Raw genomic sequence first — 24,646 nt, 5'->3', positions numbered from 1 at the left:
ATGCTGTTAATGCTTGAGCAGGTGATGAAATTATCACCTGTGCAATACTTATGAAATCCTGAAAACTTGGCCTGTTGGTGGGTCTTGAGGCCTGGAGTTGAGAAACACTGTTCTAACTGCTTCAGATTTCCAAAGATGCAAATCAGGTAATGGAAGTGAGCAAGTAGGGATGGGCGAATCTACTCGTTAGGACTCGTTACTCTGCGAGTAGTAGGGGACTCGCAGGAGTCTGTACTCTGCGAGTTTCCAAGCGATTACTCGCACAGTAACGAGTCCAATGCAAATAAGGCTAAGTGCACACGTACCGGAACTCTCGTGGAAATTACCGCGAGAATTCCGGAATTCCATTCCGCGGGAAAATCGCATTTTAAATTCCCGCGATTTTCCCACGGAAAAACTAGCATTTTGCAAGCGTAATTAGCTTGCAAAATGCTAGCGTTTTCCAAGCGATCTGTAGCATCGCTTGGAGAACTGATTGACAGGTTGGTCACACTCGTCAAACATAGTGCTTGACAAGTGTGACCAACTTTTTACTACTGAGGCCGCCTATGCGGCATCAGTAGTAAAAGATAGAATGTAAAAAAAAATAAAAAATGGTGTTATTCTTACCCTCCGACGTCCCGCGCAGCCTTCCCGCCTCTCCACGCATCCGTTCCCAGTAATCCTTTGCGAAAATGCCCGCGATGACGTCCGTTCTCGCAGGATCGCGATGTCTCGCGGTCATTCGCGATGACGTCGCGCGAATGACCGCGAGACTTCGCGATCCCGTGAGAACGGACGCCATCGCGGGCATTTTCGCAAAGGACTACTGGGAACGGATGCGTGGAGAGGCGGGAAGGCTGCGCGGGACGTCGGAGGGTGAGAATAACAATATTTTTTATTTTTAAATTCTATTTTTTACAGGAATATGGTACCCAAAGCCCGGAGGACAGTCTCCTCTCCTCCGGACCGTGGGTACCATCCGCAATTGTTCTGCTTACTTTCCGCATGGTGGGCACAGGCACATGCGGGAAGTAAGCCGAACAAAAAAAATGGCAGCACAGGAATCGCTGCAATACTCGCATCCCCATTCATTAACATTGGACTCGCTAGACTCACAACGAGTAGCGAGTTTCCGAGTCGGACTCGTTAGAGTCTAGCGATTCCGAGTATTTCAGGATTCGCCCATCCCTATGAGCAAGCCATTGTTTCAGCATTTTCCAGTCTGAAGATGCTCTACTTTTTTTATAATACAAGTCAATGGGTAGGCTCAAATTATGTCAGTAAGATACCTGGGCATCATTTTGAGCTTTTTGACAGCAGTATTGTTTGAAAAAATGCTAGTGTTTTCTTCATTGTTGATTGGAGTTTAAAATAATCTTCTAAGATGTCCAGCACTGTATGCTACTCTTCTCAGTGACTGCATCACTCTTCAGTCTCTCCAGAACTTATAACTGCAAATCATAGTAAACTGAGCTCAGGAATGGTTTGAAAAACAATAAACTATCATACTCTCCTCACTCCTCACCTAGCCCTGATGCCGAGGCTCCCATGCATGTAAGGAAAGGGAAGTGATTTGCTTCTAAGGCTTTGCACCAGATCTTGTCTCCTATTCATTTGTAACCAGTGTTTCGCCCAATATCATGGGTCCGCCATATGTGACTGTGTGGAGCGACATGTATTATTACAAGAGTTGAGCGACTTTGGTCGGATCGGGTTTCATGAAACAAAATTTGTTTCAGATGAAACTGGTCCAACTAGGGCAAAAAAAAGTCGGAGTTTCGTCCGAAACCCGACCCCAATGCAAGTCAATGGGAAATAAAAGTCGGCATTGAGCGGATGACATTCATCCACTCAATGCCGACTTTTGTTCCCCATTGACTTGCATTGGGGTCGGGTTTCGGACGAAACTCCGACCTTTTTTTGCCCTAGTCGGACCAGTTTCATCTGAAACAAATTTTGCTTCATGAAACCCGATCCGACCAAAGTCGCTCAACTCTAATTATTACATCATAATGTTGGAATGTGCATTTTTTTGTTTAGTCGTACTGGCAGGGTTGGCAAAAAGTGAAGACAAGCATGGATCAGATGATTATGAGTATTAAAGCATAAGAAAGTGGGACCAAAAACAAAGATCAAAATCAGTATGTCCTTCACCCTTGGGGGATTTCTTATCACCTTGTGTTAGACCCCGGGATTCTTCAAGCTTTGTCTGGTGCTGTGTGTCTCCCATTCAGTCTCGGCCGCTGGGATGACTGGTCAGCACAGACTCCAAACCCAGCGCCTTGCCCAAGCTCATGCTGCATGTGCAGTTGCTGCTGGCTCTCCAGCTAAGCCTAGGGTAACTACTAGTTTACACGTGCAGCGCTGTGCTCTGGAGCCTAAGTCCAGATTTCACCCTACTGGGCATGTCCATGATATGGTGCCTTCCCACTGGTGCTCGGACTTCAAATGCTCTGGTGGTGTGGCAGCTTCATATTGATCCACAGGCAGGATCCTGTTTGTCTGGACTTGAGCAAGGTATAAAAAGCTCTCAAGGGCGCACACATTTGCGCTACTATCATGTGTGTTTGGTGTGTTGGTGGCTACTTTACCACCCTGTTTGCATGTGTGTTGCTAATACCACTGCGAGTGTTGGTGTAGACAGGTAGTGTAGGGTGGGAAATCCTGCTTGAACTTAACATCTGCATCTGGTGTCCTGAGGCATGCGTGCTAAAGCACACTGTGTGTCAGAGTAGGTTCAACCACAAGCTTACTCTTCCCTGGGGGATTACGTTATAGGGACCCTAATTAGTATTTTTTCATACGCCTGTGCAGTCTACCAGGATATAGTCCTTTTTGTTTTGCTTCATAGTACCTCTCTGTGGTGTAACAGAGCTTGTGCACACTGAGTGACATGTATCCCAGTGTGCTTTAAGTGTTTTCTCGCAGCCTTGCTCTGCCATTGTGCTAGCTGAGGTTTCTCCATCACCTCACGGTGGACCCCGGGTTGTGAACGCACCTTATTATAATGTCTTATTTGGTGCGTTCCGCCAATCCTAACACCTTCTTTGCTGACAATTCAGCTCCTCAGGAGATATGAGTCCTGGTAAGACTCACACCCCACAACATCAAATTCAACATGGAAGCTTCAAGTGTCCCAATGCTGCCACATACTACGTTTCTATTTCACATTCTCTCTTGCACTAAAAAGATGAACAATTAAACTGAGTGATAGCTAATATAGGTTAGTAGGGAGTTTTATAAGGTTTTCTTATCAATGAATTGAGTGAACCAACTGAGTGAAATAATAAACACTACATTTACACTTCGCATAAATATAATGTTCCTTATCAAATATTTTTACTAATGAGCTCTAAGTAAAAATGCAGGCTTGTCTCCTCCCGCTTCATCTGCCTCTCACACAGGCAGCCACTGGGATAATTTAGCTGGACGCCCGTTACCGGCCGGGATGGCGTCCTTTACTGTGTCCCTGTTCATCTTCACTTTGGAACACTAGAATCCTTTGGGCTATTCACCGCAAACTGAAAGGACCTTCATTCATTCTCCTTTTGAGCAACTCTCCTTGGGATTACAGCCTCTACATGCAATTTGGCACAATACAAAGGTAAATCCATCTTTGTTCAGTTTCTGCACCTGATTGTGACAACTGATTAGTTTTCTAAGGTTCATTGTTTTTTTTTGTATTTTTTTTAAAGAAAAAGAGAGAAAAGGGGAAAAAAAAAGAAAAAAAAACCTTGGGTACATTTATTAGCTCCAGTTTTCTATAGTAGATTTTGTGTTTTTCACGGGACAAAGTTGGTGGTTTTGTCATAATACTTGCTGCTTTGTACCCTCTCTTTGAGCTTAGCGCCGTTGGCTTTTTATTTATCAATATAGACAATAGAGTGACTGTGTTCTGCTTTAAAGTACAGAGCCATAAACATTCTGTGTGACACTAAACAGTTTCTTGCATAAAGTCTAAAACTCATTTACATATGGAATTAAATTAATCTATGAAAGGGGTTGTTTGATATGGAAAAAGATAAATTAAAGCACAGAAAATGAAAATGGCATACAAACCTTCATAGGATTACTTTGTCTTCAGAAGTGATGCCTACCCCATTCAGAATTTGATGTAGGTTTCTGCAAAGGTAAGATGACTAGAAGAGCATATGATCAGACCACCATTTAATGACATGCTCTTCTAGGCCTCTGACCACAGCAGTGAATCACAGGCTGACTTCCGATTGGAGGAGACATCACTTCTAGAGCCCCGAGCAGACCTACACAGTGGTCAGTGTTGGATCTGCTGGGGCACTGTAAAGTGTGTATGCGTTTTTTATTTTAAGTTCATCTATCCCATAAATACATTTTTCTTATATATGATAACACCTTTGATATTGTATAATAAAAATTCAAGTGATGTGAATGTAACTCGAAGTTGTCGTCAGACTTGCTATAAACATACAATTATTAGATGGATAAAGAATGTCTAGCACATACATCCTTCTAAGGCCTCTTTCACACATCAGTTTTTTGCCATTTTGCCATCAGTTGCAATCCAGCAGTTTTGGAAAAAAACGGATCCGCTGCAGATTGTGAAAAACTGATGCGACGGATCTGTTTTTTCGCTGGATCCGACTGCCCTACCTGGTAATAATAATTGGAGCATGCTCAGTTTAAAAAAACAGAATCCGTTGCTGGAACTCGGAAACCGAGATGGAGGCACCTAAGCCAAAGGCACTGCCGAGAACCAGCTGACGGTGCTGGAACCCGGAGCGGCAGCAGAAGGAACAAGAGCCAATGGCATTACCGAGGACCAGCTGACGGTACTGAAACCCGGTGACTAAGCAGGAGGTACCTGTGCTAGAAAGCACTACCAAGGACCAGCAGACGTTGCTGGAACTCGGATACCGAGATGGAGGCACCTAAGCCAAAGGCACTGCCGAGAACCAGCTGACGATGCTGGAACCCGGAGGGGCAGCAGAAGGAACAAGAGCCAATGGAACTACCGAGCACCAGCTGACGGTGCTGGAACCCAGATAGGTAGCAGAAGCTACAAGAGCCAATGGCACTACCGAGGACCAGCTGACGGTACTGGAACCCGGTGACTAAGCAGGAGGTACCTGTGCTAGAAAGCACTACCATGACCAGCAGACGTTGCTGGAACTCGGATACCGAGAAGGAGGCACCTAAGCCAAAGGCACTGCCGAGAACCAGCTGACGGTGCTGGAAACCGAATGGGTAGCAGAAGGTACCCATGAAAAACAAAGTTGCAAGGCCACGAGCCGGCCGCAGTTACCAAAACCCACAGTCCTACAGGGGGGGCTTGTCCTATTGGCACTACGGAACCAGCCTTTATTGCCAGAACCCGCAGCCCACAAAGGAAGCACCTAAACTGCAGGCACCACAGAGTCGGCTAACCCGACCGCAACACGACAGGACAAAGTATTGGTGACAAAGTGACGTTGACACTTCCCGGAAACAGCTGGCGTGCTGGAACCAGGCTGGGCAGGAGGGAATACCTGTGTCAAAGACACTTCTGAGCAGCAACTAGCATTGTTGGAGCCCAGGGATTAAAGTACAAACAGAGTGGAGGCAGAGTCCTAATTGAAGCAAGTTTTAGATCTGTAGTAGTGTGAATGTGGACAGAGCAGACGAAATTGCTGGACACACAGCAGGGGATCAGCTAATGTTACTGAACCCCAATAACACTGAAGCATATGTTGACTGTGCTGACGGCACTTCTGAGCAGTAACTGGCGGTGTTGGAGCCCAGGGATTACACTATAAAGAGAGTGTAGCCAGAGGCCTAATTGGAGCAAGTTTTATATCTGTAGTAGTGTGAATGTGGACAGAGCAGGAGAAAATGCCAGACACACAGAAGGGGATCAGCTGACGTTACTGAACCCCACTAACACAGGAGCTAGTGTTTTTCTCTGTGCAGATGGCACTTCTGAGCTACAACTGGCGGTGTTGGAGACAAGGGTCAATCATGGAGTAGGCTGAGGCCTAATTGTAGCAAGTTTAATATCTGATGTTGGGATGAATGTGGAGGGAGCAGGAGATATTGCCGGACACACAGCAGGGGAGCAGCTGGCGTTACTGAACCCCACTAACACAGGAGCTAGTGTTTTTCTCTGTGCAGACGGCACTTCTGAGCAACAACTGGCGGTGTTGGAGCCCAGGGTCAATCATGGAGTAGGCTGAGGCCTAATTGTAGCAAGTTTAATATCTGATGTTGGGATGAATGTGGACGGAGCAGGAGATATTGCCGGACACACAGAAGGGGAGCAGCTGGCGTTACTGAACCCCACTAACACAGGAGCTAGTGTTTTTCTCTATGCAAACGGCACCTCTGAGCAACAACTGGCGGTGTTGGAGACAAGAGTCAATCATGGAGTAGGCTGAGGCCTAATTGTAGCAAGTTTAATATTTGATGTTGGGATGAATGTGGAGGGAGCAGGAGATATTGCCGGACACACAGCAGGGGAGCAGCTGGCGTTACTGAACCCCACTAACACAGGAGCTAGTGTTTTTCTCTGTGCAGACGGCACTTCTGAGCAACAACTGGCGGTGTTGGAGCCCAGGGTCAATCATGGAGTAGGCTGAGGCCTAATTGTAGCAAGTTTAATATCTGATGTTGGGATGAATGTGGACGGAGCAGGAGATATTGCCGGACACACAGCAGGGGAGCAGCTGGCGTTACTGAACCCCACTAACACAGGAGCTAGTGTTTTTTTCTGTGCAGACGGCACTTCTGAGCAACAACTGGCGATGTTGGAGCCCAGGGGCAATCATGGAGTATGCTGAGGCCTAAATGGAGCAAGTTTAATATCTGATGTTTTGTGAATGTGGACGGAGTAGGAGTCATTGCCGGACACACAGCAGGGAACCAGCTGACGTTACTGAACCCCAATAACACAGGAGCAAGTGGTGACTGTGCAGACGGCACTTCTGTGCAGCAACTGGCGGTGTTGGAGCCCAGTGATTACAGTTCAAGTGGTAGAAACATGAACACAACAGGAGACCTGGATACTGTTGCCAGCCAATTATTTAATCTGGAAGAGGACTGGCAAATTCCGGCGAGATCCAGGCCTTGTTCATTTTCAGAAAAGTAAGCCGGTCAATGTTATCGGAGGATATTCGCATGCGACTGTCTGTTAGTACACCACCTGCGGCACCAGAGACGCGTTCCGATAATACACTGGCAGCAGGGCAAGTCAGCACCTCCAATGCATACTGGCTAAGCTCTGGCCATGTATCCAGCTTAGAGACTCAAAACTTGAAGGGGGAAAAGCCGTCTGGGAGTACACTGAGAGGGCAAGACATGTAGTCTGTCACCATTTGACGGAATCGCTGCCTCCTGCTGACTGGAGCCATCTGTGATGGTGTAGACATTTGTGGCGGGCACACAAAACTTTGCCACATTTGGGCCATACTGGTCTTGCCTTGTGCTGAGGCATTGCCTCTGCTCCCTCTTTGTGCAGAGCTTCCTCCACTGCCTCGACGCACAGAACTTCTTTGTAAAGCACTAGCAGCACTGCTCTCGGGTGGAATGGAGAACATGATGGAATGCACCAGTGTGTCTTGGTACTCCCGCATTTTACGCTCCCGGTTCAACACAGTGTTATGAGGCTTTGTAAGTTGTCCCGGTAGCGAGGATCTAGGAGGGTGTACACCCAATAATCAGCCGTGTAGAGAATGTGGGCGATTCGGCGGTCGTTTCTCAGGCACTGCAGCATGAAATCAACCATGTGCTGCAGACTCCCAACTGGCCAAGAAATGCTGTCCCCTGCTTGAGGCGTCATCTCTGCCTGCTCTGCATCACCCCACCCTCGCTGTACATACTGACTACTAGAGCATTGTGTACCTCCCTCCTCTGGAGAGATGTCTTCCTCCTCCATTGACTCCTCATCCTCCTCACAAAGTGTCCCCTGCCTAGGCCTTTGTGAGGAACCACGTTGCGCAGACTGTCCAGAAGCAGATGGCATTTGTGACTCCTCATCCTCCACCTCTCCCAAAACCTCCTCCCTTAGTGCTTGCAGTGTTTTTTTTAAGCAGGCAGATAAGGGGGACAGTCATGCTGACTAGTGCATTATCTGCACTCGCCATCCACGTGGAATCATCGAAGGCACGCAAAACGTGGCAGATGTCCTTCATAGAGGCCCACTCAGTGGTGGTGAAGTGTGAACGGCACGCAGTGCGACTTGTTTGCGCCTGATGCAGCTGGTACTCCATTACTGCTGCCTGCTGCTCACACAACCGCTCCAACATATGTAACGTTGAATTCCACCTGGTGGGTAGGTCACATATGATGCGATGTTCCGGAAGGCGGAGTCGGCGCTGCAGAGCTGCAATGCGCGATCTTGCCATGCTGGAACGCCGCAAGTGAGCGCACTCTATGCGGACCTTGTGCAGCAGTGCATCAAGATCCGGATAGTCCCTCAAAAAACTCTGCATGACCAAGTTGAGCACATGTGCCAGACATGGCATGTGAGTGAGGTTGCCTAGGCCCAGAGCTGCCACCAGATTTCGGCCATTGTCACACACTACCAAGCCTGGCTGGAGATTCGCTGGCACAAACCACACGTCGCTCTCCTGCTTGATGGCATTCCAGAGCTCCTGCACTGTGTGGCTTCGATTCCACAAAGAAATTAATTTCAATATGGCCTGTTGACGTTTGGCCATGGCTGTGCTCATATTGGTCGTAACAGGTAAGCGTTCACGGGTCCATGTGGAGGTAGACCGTGATGGCTCCTGCAGCGCTGATTCTGAGGAACTGGAGTATGAGGAGGAGTCAAGGTGTACAGACTGGATTCCTGCAATCCTTGGAGTTGGCAGAACACGTACAGCGCCACGCTCAAGATCTGTACCCGGCTCCACAACATTTATCCAATGGGCAGTGAGGGAAAGGTATCGTCCCTGTCCATGGTTACTGGTCCACGCATCGGTGGTCAGGTGGACCTTGCTACTGATGGCGTTTAGTAGCGCATGTTTAATTTTTCCCTCCACATGCTTTTGCAGGGCAGGTACGGCTTGCCTGCTGAAATAAAAGCGGCTGGGCACATTGTATTGTGGGACTGCCAATGCCATGAAGTTACGGAAGGTGTCAGTCTCCACCAGCCTGAATGAGAGCATTTCAAGTGCCAGTAGATTTGCAACACCAGCATTCAGAGCCTCTGCTCGGGGATGGTTTGCCAAGTATGGCCGCCTTTTCTCCCATGCCTGTGCTACCGATGGCTGTAGAGTGTGTGGATGACAGGGAACGTGGTGCTGTTGGTGTAATTACACTGGGTCTCTGTACAACATTGCCAGAGGTTCTTCCATGGCGATTCTGCGAGGAAGATGAACCAGCTGTGTGTGAGCTGGAGGAAGAGGCTACAACACGAGCTGAAGAGGTGGTAGGTGGTGCTGTAGGTTGGCCTACGTCTTCAGTGTGTCTTTGTAACTCCACCACGTGCTTGGTCCGCACATGTTTCCACATATTTGTGGTATTGAGGTTGCTGACACTTTTCCCTCTTTTGACTTTCTGATTACACAGCTTGCATTTGACAAAGCAAATGTCATCTGCAACTGTGTAAAAAAAGAACCACGCACTGCAAGTTCTGGGAGCGCCCGTTTTGGGTTTTGGAAGAGGAATGCTCCTAGTGGGTGCCGAAGTGGAGGCTACAGGCAACCAAGTCTGCCCCCTCCCTCTCCCTCCTGTCTTGGCCGTTCGGGGAATCTCTTCCTCAGAGCTGCTCCCACCACCTTCCTGTTCCTCATGCCATGATGGGTCAAGGACCTCATCATCTACACAACCCTCTTCAAACACCTGCTTCTCCTGGGTAGTCTCACCAGCACAGTACGCACCAGAAAGTGGCACCTGAGTCTCATCATCAGATGCATACTGAGGTGTGCTGACCATAGGCACTGGCCCACCCGCCGCTTCAGATTCAGAGAGACAAAGCTGTTGCGCATCACTGCATACTCCCTCTTCTTCACATTCTAGAATGCTGCTTGGCTGGCCCCCTCTTTCCAAGTCTAGAGATTCAGAGAGCAGAAGCAGAAAATGAGATGGATCCTGTCCAGGGCTCTCTGACTGCCTGGGCAATTTGGCAGGTGGTGAAGAGACAGATGGTTGTTCTTCAGTGCTCTGGACCTGAGAGGATGTGGAAGTAATTGAAGTCGAGCGTTAGCTGCCATCCATCTGACAACGGCTTCAATTTGTTCCTTCTGCAGCAGTGGGGTACGGCGAGCTCCTACAAAGCTGCGCATAAAGGACTGTTCCCTGTTAAAACTGGGGGATGCTGAGTCACTGGTGCCCGCAGCAGGCACAGAATCCACACGTCCTCTCCCTGCTGAAACTCCACACCCACGACCACGTGCCTTACTCCCTGCCTTCTTCATCTTGGTAGACTGATAAAGATAGGCAGAAAAGTATTAACGGCTTAGTGTGCTTATTCCTGAACAGCTGCTAACAGGTATAAGAAACACTAATTTTATAATGTGTGTGGAGTACACTTTAATATGAGCTAATGTGGCCTACACAACTGTAAAGTGGAGTGTTTGGTGAACTTTATTTACGTGTTTTTTTTTCCAAAAAACAAAAAGGATGTGACCAAAGATGTTAAAGCGATAGTATCACAAACTTTTTGGAGCTATTACAATGCAGGAAGGTAACCTACAATGCAATAGATGAGGCTCCAAAAAATAGGCTAATACTAATCTGGCTGGGGCTGCAGGGCACAAGCCAGCAAAAAGGCTCCTCTATCTATTCCTATATAGTGTTTGTAACCAATCTAGCTGGATACGGATGGAAGCACACTAATAGAATAAATTCGGGAAAAATAAGCAGCACTACAGCAAAAAAGGACAATTTATGAGGCAGTGACGCACGCAAAGCAGACTACAACCAGAGGTGGCTGCAGAACACACTACAGGCAGAGTGAGCTGCACTCACACACAGAGACCTCACAGACTGCCGTGAACAGTGCAGAGAACTGTGCACTAGCACTGAAAGGCTGCAGAAAGGCTCCGCTATCTACTCCTATATAGTGTTTGCAACCAATGTAGATGGATACGGATGGATGCACACTAATAGGAGAAATCAGTAAAAATGAGCAGCAATAAAAAAAAAAAATATGTATGAGGCAGTGATGCAAGCTGAGCTGCCTACAACCAGAGGTGGCTGCAGAACACACTACAGCGTGAGCTGCACTCACACACACAGACCTTGCAGACAGCTGTGAACAGCGCTGCAAGGCAAAAGAAAGCTTCACACAGGGTTTGCTAAAGTAGCCTGGGTAAAGCACAATATAGCAAATCCCTATGTCTAACTGTCCCTCAGAGTCAGAAGAGCAGCGTCCTGTCCCTAACTGAATTCACAGCAGAGTGAACCCAAAATGGCGGCGGCTTTTATACTGCATCATGACATCATTTCAGCAGCCAATCACAGCCATGCCATTAGTTAACATGCCTGCATGCTTAACAGGATGTGCCCACACTTCTTAGGATTCCTCATTGGCTGAATCAAATCAAACTGTCTCATAGCATTATGGGAACTTCCGATTCCGGTATTCGATATGCTAAAAGTATCGGAACTCAGTATCGGAACTCCGATACCGCGGTATTCGATATGCTAAAAGTATCGGAACTCAGTATCGGAACTCCGATACCGCGAATATCGGCCGATACCCGATATTTGCAGTATCGGAATGCTCAACACTAGGCATGACCAGACTCTTGAAATGACCCTCAGAGGTATTAAATGCCGCTTTCCATGCATCCCCTTCTCTGATTCAAACCAGGTTGTAGGCCCCCTTAAATCCAACTTAGAGAACTTCTTAGCTCCCACAACCTGGCTGACAACCTTTTTCAGAAAAAATGTCCTCAAAACCAGACAAAAAATGCAGGTATGGTGACTGTAGAGACTGTAGAAAGAGAAATATTTAAACAGTTCTCATGGCAGTAATCTCCCCATTCAATGATCTCCGTGGCTTGCAAATCCACCAATAGATTATGTTTCACCAACCAGGGAAGACCCAATACAGTTGGGGTGGGAAGACCGTCCAGGACATAGCAAGGAATTATCTCACAATGAATCGACTCCACACTCAATCTTACGTTATGTATAATCTGAGTCAGAGCTTTCTGTGAAAGTGGCACTGAGTCGATGGCGAAGATGGGAATGGGCTTAACTAAAACACAGCAAGCCAGCCCAAGAGTTTTAGCAAACTCAGCATCAATCATGCTGACTTCAGCTCCACTGTCAACAATCACAAAAAACTCCTCGCTTTTCTCTTTAGCACCACCTCTGCTGTTAAGAGAAACCGGAAATGCAGATGGACGATAATTGTACCCCTTGCTTATTCAACTCCAGACTACCAAAGGTTAACCAATTCTCCTTTTGCTTAGGCATCAAAGGACAGGCCCTAAAAAAATGTCCCTTTTTTCCCACAAAAAATGACAATCCTCTAACTACATGGATTCCTCCACCTTCCCCAGACCTGGTTCACTGCTAGACTGCTCCCCCCGGCAAAGGGGCAATACCCTTAAAGTGAGGCTCCGGAGAAGGTGGTCTTACCCACCTATCCCGACGGCATCTATCAACACGTTTAGCCAATGATATAGTAGCCTTCAAGGACACAGGGGTTTCATACACTGCCAAAGCATCCTTCAACCTTTCAGTAAAGACCTGAAGAAATTGGCTTTTGAGAGCCAGTTCATTCCATTTTGTAACAGTTGACCATATGCGGAACTCGAAGTTATATGTCTCCACTGACCTATTCACCTGCTGAAGGTGATGCAACCTGGACTCAGCCAAGGAGACTTGGTCAGGGTCAATATAGATAAGGGTTAGAGCCCCAAAAACTCCTTCCACAGACTGGAGACAAATCAAACCCTGGGGCAAAGAGTAAGCCCAGGATTGAGGATCTCCTTGGAGCAGAGAGATCACATTACCAACTCACTGCTCCTCATTTCAGGAGGAGTGAGGATTTTAAAATACAATTTTCAAGCTTCCTTGAACACAAAAAAGCTTGTCTCTATCTCTGGAAAACCTGTCCGGGAGGGCAACCTTGAGTTCCAGCTGGACCGGCCTACCTGCAGTGACCCCAACATCAGCGACCTGCAACCACTGTTGCTGCTGCCAAATCTCATAGCAGAGGTCATTCACCTCCAGAGAAAGACAGCATAGCTGCACTGCCAGCACTGCATCCAGATCCATAACGAAGGGAGGAAAGAAAAAAAACATGCCCAAGGGAAAAAAAAACACAAATAAAACTACATGTCAGTTTTTTTCCTAAATATGCATGGCTGGTGATAATGTCATGCACAGTGTGGGAAGACTAAGTGCAACATGAGGAGAAGAGAGGAAGCAAGCCCAAACAATAGGAAAAGTGGGAATGGAGATCCCTAGGCAGATATAATAGCACTCTGCATCCCCTACTGACCCTATATTAGTTACACACCAATTGCAGAGCAGGAACCTAAGACCTTAATATCCCTATAGATAGGCCCTGAATAGGGAGGGGGGAGGGATGAGCACTGGTCAGTCTCCACTGTACACTAAAGACAAGAATGGAGACAAACTAGGGGGAAGCAACTTAACTTGAGCAGACTAAGAGAGGTAACACCAAACATCCTCCAACAGCACCAGAGTGGAAGTAAGCCAACTGCTATAGCTTAAACCCTTCACAAGGGAAAATGTGAATATAACCAGCATCTCCCTGAAGTAGACTGAGAGTCTATAAACACCTTGGTCCAGGTGTGTCAATTAGAGCCAGAGAGAGGTGGCCACTGGGTATAAAAGTTGGAAAGATAAAGAAGGCGTTTGCAATGCAAAATGCAGAGACCTTCTGCAGCCAGTTTCAGAGTGACTGTCTGTAGCATCTGACACACCCGTGACACCGTCTTTCTGCCCCACACCGTAATCCAAGCCAAGATGTGACCATGTAGGCTGAGAATCACCGAGGAATTAGCTGCTGCGAGCGCAGCATCAGTGAATGGCGGTAACATAATCGAGGTTACTACTGGTCACTGAGGTTGCGTCCCAGCAGGGCTGAACTGCGGTGAACTTGGTGAGATCCCCGCTAGCATCGTGAGAAAGTCTCCCCCCCATTTTTGACAACCAGCCTTGCTAAAGCAGACAGCTGGGGACTGGTATTCTCAGGCTGGTAAGAGGCCATGGATATTGCCACCAACCTAAAAATAGCAGCCTGAAGCCACCCAGAAAAAGTGCATTCATAAGATGAGATCCCCGCTAGCACTGTGAGAAAGTTTCATTGTGCAGAGGCGAGTTCACCGCAGTTCAAATTCACCACAGTGAAATTCTCCCGCCTCTGCACTCTGAGACTTTCTCATGGTGTTTGCGTGGATTTCATGGAGGTCACCCAGCTGGAAACACAGCCTAAGTGACAATAGGTAGCCTCGATGAGGTCACCACTGCTCATTGATTCTGCGCTCGCAGTAGCTCATTCATCAGTGGTTCTCAGCCTTGATGGTTGCATCTTGGAACCATCCAGGTAGAAAACTATTATTCCCCCAGCCATGGATTATAGCATGGGACAGAACGACCGATAGGTGCGGGATATTGTTGTTTTTCATTTTGTTTTTTATTACAGGATATGAGGGATTCAGTGGAATTAGGCGTTATGTGAGTATACCTGTGTTTGCTATTTTAAAATAAAGAAAGTAAAAGGATGTTTTGTTTTATTTCAAATAAAATACTTAGTTCTTGCTGTATCTTTATTTCCAATATAACTATAGGATTAATAATGGATATGTGTATTTTAGATGCCTCTCCATTACTAAGCCATTACTAATCCATGTGCTTGATGTCACCTGACAATACAAAGGTGACTTCAACCCCACAAATATGAAACCCACTTGACACCGCTACAGGAAAGAGCCAGGCAAAGTGCCAGAATTGGTGTATCTAATGGATACATCTTTTCTGGGCCGCTGCAGGACGCTATTATTAGGCTGGGTGGCAATATCTATGGCCCCTTACTGGCCTGAGAATAGCAGTCTCCAGCTGTCTGCTTTAGCAAGGCTGGTTATAAAAAAAGAGGGGACCCCATGTCATTTTTTAAAAATTATTTATTTAAATAATTTAAAAAACAGAGTGGGGACCAATGTATTCTTGATAACCAGCCTTGCTGAAGCTTACAGATGATGGTTGTAGCCCCCAACTGTGGGTTTTGCCTGGCTGGTTATCAAAAATACAGGGGAACCCATGCTTTTTTTGTTTATTATTATTTTTTTATAGTGCTGACACCGGCTGACGAATACTTCCCCCAGCTGCTCCTGCTCTCACTGTTATTAGCGGCAGCAGGCATCAGCTGATGCGAACAGTAGTCCCATCAGCCGACACCAGTTACTAGAGGTAAACTTTATACCTCCGATAACAGCTGCAAGCTCATGCTGTCATTTGACAGCATGGAAACCACCGCTGTCTGACCGGAGGTGATGATTTTACCCCCGATCAGAAGCAGTATTTGCTAAGCTGCCATGCATATGACAGGGCGACAAACACCCGATGTTCGGGAGGCTGAACCCGAATGGTAACACAGACTTCCTGGTGAAGTCCGTGTTCGGTGTCCGTGTTTGGTACATATGCCGAAGGTGTTCGGTACGGATGCCGAACTTTACTATTTGGGTTCAACCATCTCTACTTGTAATGGGTGCTCAAACTCCAGCACCCAGATGAAAAAACAGTCTCAGAATTACTGAGAGTCATAGAAGCATTCCAGAGTTATTACCACATAAAGTGACACTAGTCAGAATTGTAAAATGTGGCCTGGTCAGGAAGATGAAAACACTATTTAGAGTGAAGGGGTTAAAGGGAATCTTACATATCACGGTAACCCCCTCTTTCATTTAAAAAAAACTTTGGTGGCTGATTCTCATTCAGATCAGAGTCTGGCCCATAGTACTGAATTTACATATAAGTTAATTTACGTATATTTGATTTACATATAATAAAACTATGGATATCTTTGGAATAAGATATTGGATCGCTGATATTAAGGTGACATTTTATTCAACTTTCTATGACCTACATAGCCATATTGATGGCTTAGGAGGGTTGATCCTACTGACAGATTCCCTTTACTAGTGAAAAGTGTATACGTGACCCACAATTTCAGGGATCTATCAGGTTTTAAAAGCACTAGGATAGTAGCATCATATATTGAGTCTGCTCTGACAGAGGGTTCTGTTTAAAGGCTTCTTGAAGCCCTTGAAGGTGTGAACTAAAATGCTCTTTAGGTCTCGCTGACACAAGTGTATAAATCAGAAGAGTGCAAAACATCACTTTGCACTCTGTTTAATATTAGTAATTGAGCCAGTTCTCATCTGTGAGTTTTTCCTCAATTCTACTCAAACTGGGGAAAAAATCACAGCTTGAGTGGATGTGAGAATTTTGATCGTAATCACTAATGTAAGCCAATGAGTGCAATAAAAAAATTGCACTGTACACGGACCTTGTGTATGCCGTGCAATTTTTACACACGTCTAAAAGGGAATCAGACATTTCATCAGCCAAGTACAGCAAATTCACAGCCAGAATTTTCAGAATATACAGTAATAGATAGAAAAGATATCTGTATAAAATAGATATGTAGAATAGATACAGGTGCTTCTCACAAAATTAGAATATCATCAAAAAGTTAATTTATTTCAGTTCTTGAATACAAAAAGTGAAACTCATATTATATAGAGTCATTACCGACAGAGTGATGTATTTCAAGTGTTTATTTTTGTTAATGTTGATGATTATGGCTTACAGCCAATGAAAACCCAAAAGTCATTATCTCAGTAAATTAGAATACTTTATAACACCAGCTTGACATTTTTTTTAAAATCTGAAATGTTGGCAAACTGAAATGTTTGTTCAGTAAATGCACTCAATACTTGGTCGGGGCTCCTTTTGCATCAATTACTGCATCAATGTGGCGTGGCACGGAGGCGATCAGCCTGTCGCACTGCTGAGGTATTATGGAAGCCCAGGTTCCTTTGATAGCAGCCTTCAGCTTGACTACAATGTTGGGTCTGGTATTCCTGACATGGGTTTCATGTCTGACAGACTGACTACAATACAGGCACTCACTTGCATACACTGTATTCAGAATTTAATTCTAATGATTTTGGTGTCTGATAGAATCCAATTTACTGGCATAGATCATACAGCTCCCCCAACTCCTGTCTAATATAATCACCTTACAGCGGCTTCACCTGCTTTGACAGTTGTTCTATTGGGATCCGGTGGTTAAAATGAACTGTGGTGTTACAAAATACAGCTTTCACAGCACCTGCTGTCCATCTGCTGATTGTCAGTGAGGGATGCATAATGACATGGCGGTGGAGGCAGGCAAAGCCCAAAATTCAAATGGACATGTTTTAGCTTGCATTGTAAAGTAATGGGGATTATGTATTCCACTATCTGGCTAACTATTTGGCATGAGGGAGGAACCTCTCAAATGTAGGAGATGATAGCTCTCCCGAATGTATAATACAAGGCCACCTGAGGGTCCTTACCAAACTCAGGTTTTACGGTAACTACTGGCACTCTGCTAATTGTCAGCGAGCGCCGTATAATGACATGACGGTGGATGTGATGGTGGTGACAAGCAATACACAAAATTCAAATGGGCATGTTTTATCTGGCATTGTAAAGTGATGGGAAATATGTATACCACTATCTGGCTAACTATTTGGCATGAGGGATAGAATTCTTTAATGTAGGAGTGAGAGCCCTCACAAATGTTAAAGCAAAAAATAAAGCTAAAACGCTCCGTGTGATCAAATGTTAAAGTGGAGGCATATATTTTTTTTGCCATTATATACATGTACGAGTAATTATGAATAGTGTTGAGCTTTCCGATACCGCAAGTATCGGGTATCGGCCGATATTTGCCGTATCGGAATTCCGATACCGAGTACCGATACTTTTTTCGTATCGGATACCGGAATCGGAAGTCCAAAATGCAATGAGCCACTTTTGTGGCTCTGATTGGCTGCCGAAATGACGTCATCATGATGCGCTGTCTGTGCACATCATGATGCGCCGTCAGTTCGGGCCTTCGGGGGGGCTGTGCCGACTGTCCGGGGGTCTGCACCGGCCTGCCGGTGGTCTGTGCAGGCTCCGGTGGTCTGCGCCGGCCTGCCGGGGGGCTGTGCCGGCCTGCCGGTGGTCTGTGCAGGCTCCGGTGGTCTGTGCCGGCCTGCCGGGGGTCTGTGCCGGCCTGCCAGTGGTCTGTGCAGGCTCCGGTGGTCTGTGCCGGCCTGCCGGGGGGCTGTGCCGGCCTGCCAGTGGTCTGTGCAGGCTCTGGGGGTCTGTGCAGGCATCATCTGATGGGACTACAAGTCCCATCGGGCGATGCCTGCTACCATGACAGTGATTGACACATTAGCCAATGATGGGACAGTAGTAGTCCCATCATCCGGCTAATGTGTTGAATGTAAAAAAAAAAAAAAATTTACATGCTACATACATGCTACATACATACAACATGCATACTACATGTAACATACATACTACATATATACTACATACTACATACATGCTACATACTACATACATGCTACATATATACTACATACATAATACATATATACTACATGCATGCAACATACATACAACATATATACTACATGCATGCAACATGCATACTACATATATACTATATATACTACATGTAACATACATACTACATATATACTACATGCTACATACATGCAACATACATACATAATACATATATACTACATGCATGCAACATACATACAACATATATACTACATGCATGCAACATGCATACTAGATATATACTATATATACTACATGTAACATACATACTACATATATACTACATGCTACATACATGCAACATACACACTACATGTTACATACATGCAACATACATACTACATACATGCTACATACATACACTACATACATGCAACATACATACTACATATATACCACATGCATGCAACATGCATACTACATATATACCACATATATACTACATGCATACTACATATATACCACATGCATGCAACATGCATATTACATATATACTGCATATATACTACATGCATACTACATATATACCACATGCATGCAACATGCATACTACATATATACTGCATATATACTACATACATACTACATATATACCACATGCATGCAACATGCATACTACATATATACTGCATATATACTACATGCATGCAACATACATATATACTACATACAATACATACATATAGACATACAGTACATATAACATAGAGTACTTACTCACCATCACTTGTCACTTTGATCACCGAAGCCATTGTCGCCTGAGGAATAAATATCAAAATAAAAAAACACCAATATACTTACCCTGATCCGCAGAAGTCCACGAGGGTCCCACGTCCATCTTGCGTGGAGAACAGCAGCATCAGCTGATGCTACCGTTCTCCACCAGCTCCAGGAATACAATGACGGAAGGTAGGTATCCTTCCGCACTGTATTCCTCCACCACTGTAAAAAAAAAGTCCCTAGTCTCACTTTATGCCATTGCTGCGTGGGAATTTCCCACGCAGCAATGGCATAAAGTGAGACTAGGGACTTTTTTTTTTTTTAAAGTGGTGGAGGAATACAGTGCGGAAGGATACCTACCTTCTGTCATTGTATTCCTGGAGCTGGTGGAGAACGGTAGCATCAGCTGATGCTGCTGTTCTCCACGCAAGATGGACGTGGGACCCTCGTGGACTTCTGCGGATCGGGGTAAGTATATTGGTGTTTTTTTATTTTGATATTTATTCCTCAGGCGACAATGGCTTCGGGGATCAAAGTGACAAGTGACGGTGAGTATGTACTCTATGTTATATGTACTGTATGTCTATATGTATGTATTGTATGTAGTATATATGTATGTTGCATGCATGTAGTGTATGTATGTAGTATGTATGTAGCATGTATGTAGTATGCATGTAGTATGTAGCATGTATGTAGTGTGTATGTTGCATGTATGTAGCATGTAGTGTGTATGTTGCATGTATGTAGCATGTACTGTAGTATATATGTAGTATGTATGTTACATGTAGTATATATAGTATATATGTAGTATGCATGTTGCATGCATGTAGTATATATGTTGTATGTATGTTGCATGCATGTAGTATATATGTATTATGTATGTAGTATACAGTCATGGCCAAAAGTATTGACACCCCTGCCATTCTGTCAGATAATACTCAGTTTCTTCCTGAAAATGATTGCAAACACAAATTCTTTGGTATTATTATCTTCATTTAATTTGTCTTAAATGAAAAAACACAAAAGAGAATGAAGCAAAAAGCAAAACATTGATCATTTCACACAAAACTCCCAAAATGGGCCAGACAAAAGTATTGGCACCCTCAGTCTAATACTTGATTGCACAACCTTTAGCCAAAATAACTGCGACCAACCGCTTCCGGTAACCATCAATGAGTTTCTTACAATGATCTGCTGGAATTTTAGACCATTCTTCTTTGGCAAACTGCTCCAGGTCCCTGATATTTGAAGGGTGCCTTCTCCAAACTGCAATTTTTAGATCTCTCCACAGGTGTTCTATGGGATTCAGGTCTGGACTCATTGCTGGCCACCTTAGAAGTCTCCAGTGCTTTCTCTCAAACCATTTTCTAGTGCTTTTTGAAGTGTATTTTGGATCATTGTCCTGCTGGAAGACCCATGACCTCTGAGGGATACCCAGCTTTCTCACAGTGGGCCCTACATTAAGCTGCAAAATTTGTTGGTAGTCTTCAGACTTCATTATGCCATGCACACGGTCAAGCAGTCCAGTGTCAGAGGCAGCAAAGCAACCCCAAAACATCAGGGAACCTCCGCCATGTTTGACTTTAGGGACCGTGTTCTTTTCTTTGAATGCCTCTTTTTTTCTCCTGTAAACTCTATGTTGATGCCTTTGCCCAAAAAGCTCTACTTTTGTCTCATCTGACCAGAGAACATTCTTCCAAAATGTTTTAGGCTTTTTCAGGTAAGTTTTGGCAAACTCCAGCCTGGCTTTTTTATGTCTCGGGGTAAGAAGTGGGATCTTCCTGGGTCTCCTACCATACAGTCCCTTTTCATTCAGACACCGACGGATTGTACGGGTTGACACTGTTGTACCCTCGGACTGCAGGGCAGCTTGAACTTGTTCGGATGTTAGTCGAGGTTCTTTATCCAACATCCGCACAATCTTTAGTTGAAATCTCTTGTCAATTTTTCTTTTCCGTCCACATCTAGGAAGGTTAGCCACAGTGCCATGGGCTTTAAATTCTTGATGACACTGCACACGGTAGACACAGGAACATTCTGGTCTTTGGAGATGGACTTGTAGCCTGGAGATTGCTCATGCTTCCTCACAATTTGGTTTCTCAAGTCCTCAGACAGTTCTTTGGTCTTCTTTCTTTTCTCCATGCTCAATGTGGTACACACAAGGACACAGGACAGAGGTTGAGTCAACTTTAATCCATGTCAACTGGCTGCAAGTGTGATTTAGTTATTGCCAACACCTGTTAGGTGCCACAGGTAAGTTACAGGTGCTGTTAATTACACAAATTAGAGAAGCATCACATGATTTTTCGAACAGTGCCAATACTTTTGTCCACCCTCTTTTTTATGTTTGGTGTGGAATTATATACAATTTGGCTTTAGGACAATTCTTTTTGTGTTTTTTCATTTAAGACAAATTAAATGAAGATAATAATACCAAAGAATTTGTGTTTGCAATCATTTTCAGGAAGAAACTGAGTATTATCTGACAGAATGGCAGGGGTGTCAATACTTTTGGCCATGACTGTATATGTAGCATGTATGTAGTATGTAGCATGTATGTAGTATGTAGCATGTATGTAGTATGCATGTAGTATGTAGCATATATGTAGTATGTATGTTACATGTAGTATATATGTAGTATGCATGTTGTATGTATGTAGCATGTATGTGGTATATATGTAGTATGCATGTAGTATATATGCAGTATATATGTAGTATGCATGTTGCATGCATGTGGTATATATGTAGTATGTATGTTGCATGCATGTAGTGTATGTATGTAGTATGTATGTAGCATGTATGTAGTATGCATGTAGTATGTAGCATGTATGTAGTATGTATGTTGCATGTATGTAGCATGTAGTGTGTATGTTGCATGTATGTAGCATGTAGTATATATGTAGTATGTATGTTACATGTAGTATATATAGTATATATGTAGTATGCATGTTGCATGCAAGTAGTATATATGTTGTATGTATGTTGCATGCATGTAGTATATATGTATTATGTATGTAGTATGTATGTAGCATGTATGTAGTATGTAGCATGTATGTTGCATGTAGTATATATGTAGTATGTATGTTACATGTAGTATATATGTAGTATGTATGTTACATGTAGTATATATGTAGTATGCATGTTGTATGTACTGTATGTAGCATGTAATTTTTTATTTTTTTTTACATTAAACACATTAGCCGGATGATGGGACTACTACTGTCCCATCATTGGCTAATGTGTCAATCACTGTCATGGTAGCAGGCATCGCCCGATGGGACTTGTAGTCCCATCGGACGATGCCTGCACAGACCCCCGGAGTCTGCACAGACCACCGGCAGGCCGGCACAGTCCCCCGGCAGGCCGGCACAGACCACCAGAGCCTGCACAGACCACCGGCAGGCCGGCACAGCCCCCCGGCAGGCCGGCACAGACCACCGGAGCCTGCACAGACCACCGGCAGGCCGGCACAGCCCTCCAGCAGGCCGGCACAGACCACCAGAGCCTGCACAGACCCCCCGGCAGGCTGGCACAGCCCCCCGAAAGGCCCGTACAGACCCCAGAGAGGCTGTACAAGGCAAAAATAGGGTTTTTCTTATTTCGATACCGGAAGTCCCATAGACTTGAATGGGACTTCCGGTATCGGAATCGGCGATACCCGATATTTTTTTTAGATCGGCCGATCCATTTTGATCCGATACTTTTAAGTATCGGACGGTATCGCTCAACACTAATTAGGAAGGAAATTATGTTTCTTAGGATTTTTCTCTTAAAAATAAACTTTGGTTTGGTTTGGTAGGTCTTTTTAAAAATCCATAAAACCAGCTCAATAGTACTACAACATTATTCCCAGATACCATATGTGAGTCATAAAGATATGCAGGCATCTTCTCCATGCTGTTCCCATATAGTTTTAACTCTTTCCCATCCATTTCAGCTTTTTTTCTCATGCCCCCAGACCTGTTTGTTGGATCCAGCAGAAAAATATTCAGCTTTCCCATTAATTTGCATTGGATTAGTTATTTCGTAGGAAAACAAGGATATTAGAAATTATTCATGCTGATTTTCCCAAATCCAAGAATTTCACTAATCGATCATCACTAATTACAACCTACCCCATGTACACCTTGAACAGTCATGTTGCTCAGATAGTGTGGTATGAGCACACAATTATCAACAAAAAATTTGATTTTTTACTCTGCACCAGCTCTGCACACAGCTGAATTTCAGGGGCACTGAATGACAAGGTGAAATTTGGAGTGATGAATCACGTTTGTAATAGAAGAAAGTACCGCATACACTTGTGTATAAGCCGACCCGTGTATAAGCCGACCCCCCTAATTTTGTCACAAAAAACTGGGAAAACTTATTGACTCGCGTATAAGCCTAGGGTGGAAAATGCCGAAGCTCCTGCCCTTATAATGCTGCACAGTGAGCGGCCCATTACAATGATGCCCAGTTATTGGTGGCCCCTTATAATGCTGCACAGTGAGCGGCCCCTTACTATGATGCACAGTTATTAGTGTCCCCTCATAATGCGGCTGCTGCCACTGCCTCAATAAAAAAAACCTATATACTCACCTCATCCCTGCTGTGCAGCTGCTGCTCCTCACTGTTGCCGGCTCTGCACAGTGACTGTTCAGGCAGAGGGCGCCTGCTAACTACATCATGGCACCCTCTGACCTAAACGTCACTGACAGAGGAAGCAAGACAGCTGAGCGACGCACAGCGGTGGAACGGGGGACAGGTGAATATGGCTCCCTCTGCTATACTCACCTCTCCTAGCATGTCTCTTGCAGCCCCCTTGCTTATTTCATCTTCTCAGCGCTGTTCTTCCTGCTTTCAGCGGTCACGTGGTGCCGCTCTTTACATATGCGCATATGTAATGAAAGCAGGAAGAAAGCAGGAAGAACAGCGCCGAGAAGATGGAATAAGTATGGGGGCTGCAAGAGACATGCTAGGAGAGGTGAGTATGATCTCCTACACCCCAAGCCGAGAGGGGGACTTTCAGCCCCCAAAAATGGGCTGAATATCTCGGCTTGTACGCGAGTATATACAGTATTTTTTTGTGTGGAAGAGGCCTGTATAACATAGAAGATATGCTCCAAACAATTTTAACCCCCTTACCCCCAAGGGTGGTTTGCATGTTAATGACCAGGCCAATTTTATAATTCTTACCATTGTCCCTTTATGATATAATAACTTTGGAACACTTACATGGATCCTGGTGATTCTGACAATGTTTTCTTGTGACATATTGTACTTCATGATCATGGTAAAATTTCTTTGATATGACTTGTGTTTATTTGTGAAAAAAAAATGGAAATTTGGCGAAAATATTGAAAATTTCGCAATTTTCCAAATTTGAATTTACATGCCCTTAAATCACAGA

This window comes from Dendrobates tinctorius, unplaced genomic scaffold (genome assembly GCF_039654945.1).
Source record: "Dendrobates tinctorius isolate UK_male_01 unplaced genomic scaffold, ASM3965494v1 ptg000040l, whole genome shotgun sequence".
NCBI lineage: Eukaryota > Metazoa > Chordata > Amphibia > Anura > Dendrobatidae > Dendrobates > Dendrobates tinctorius.
This window is presented reverse-complemented; position numbering follows the sequence as displayed.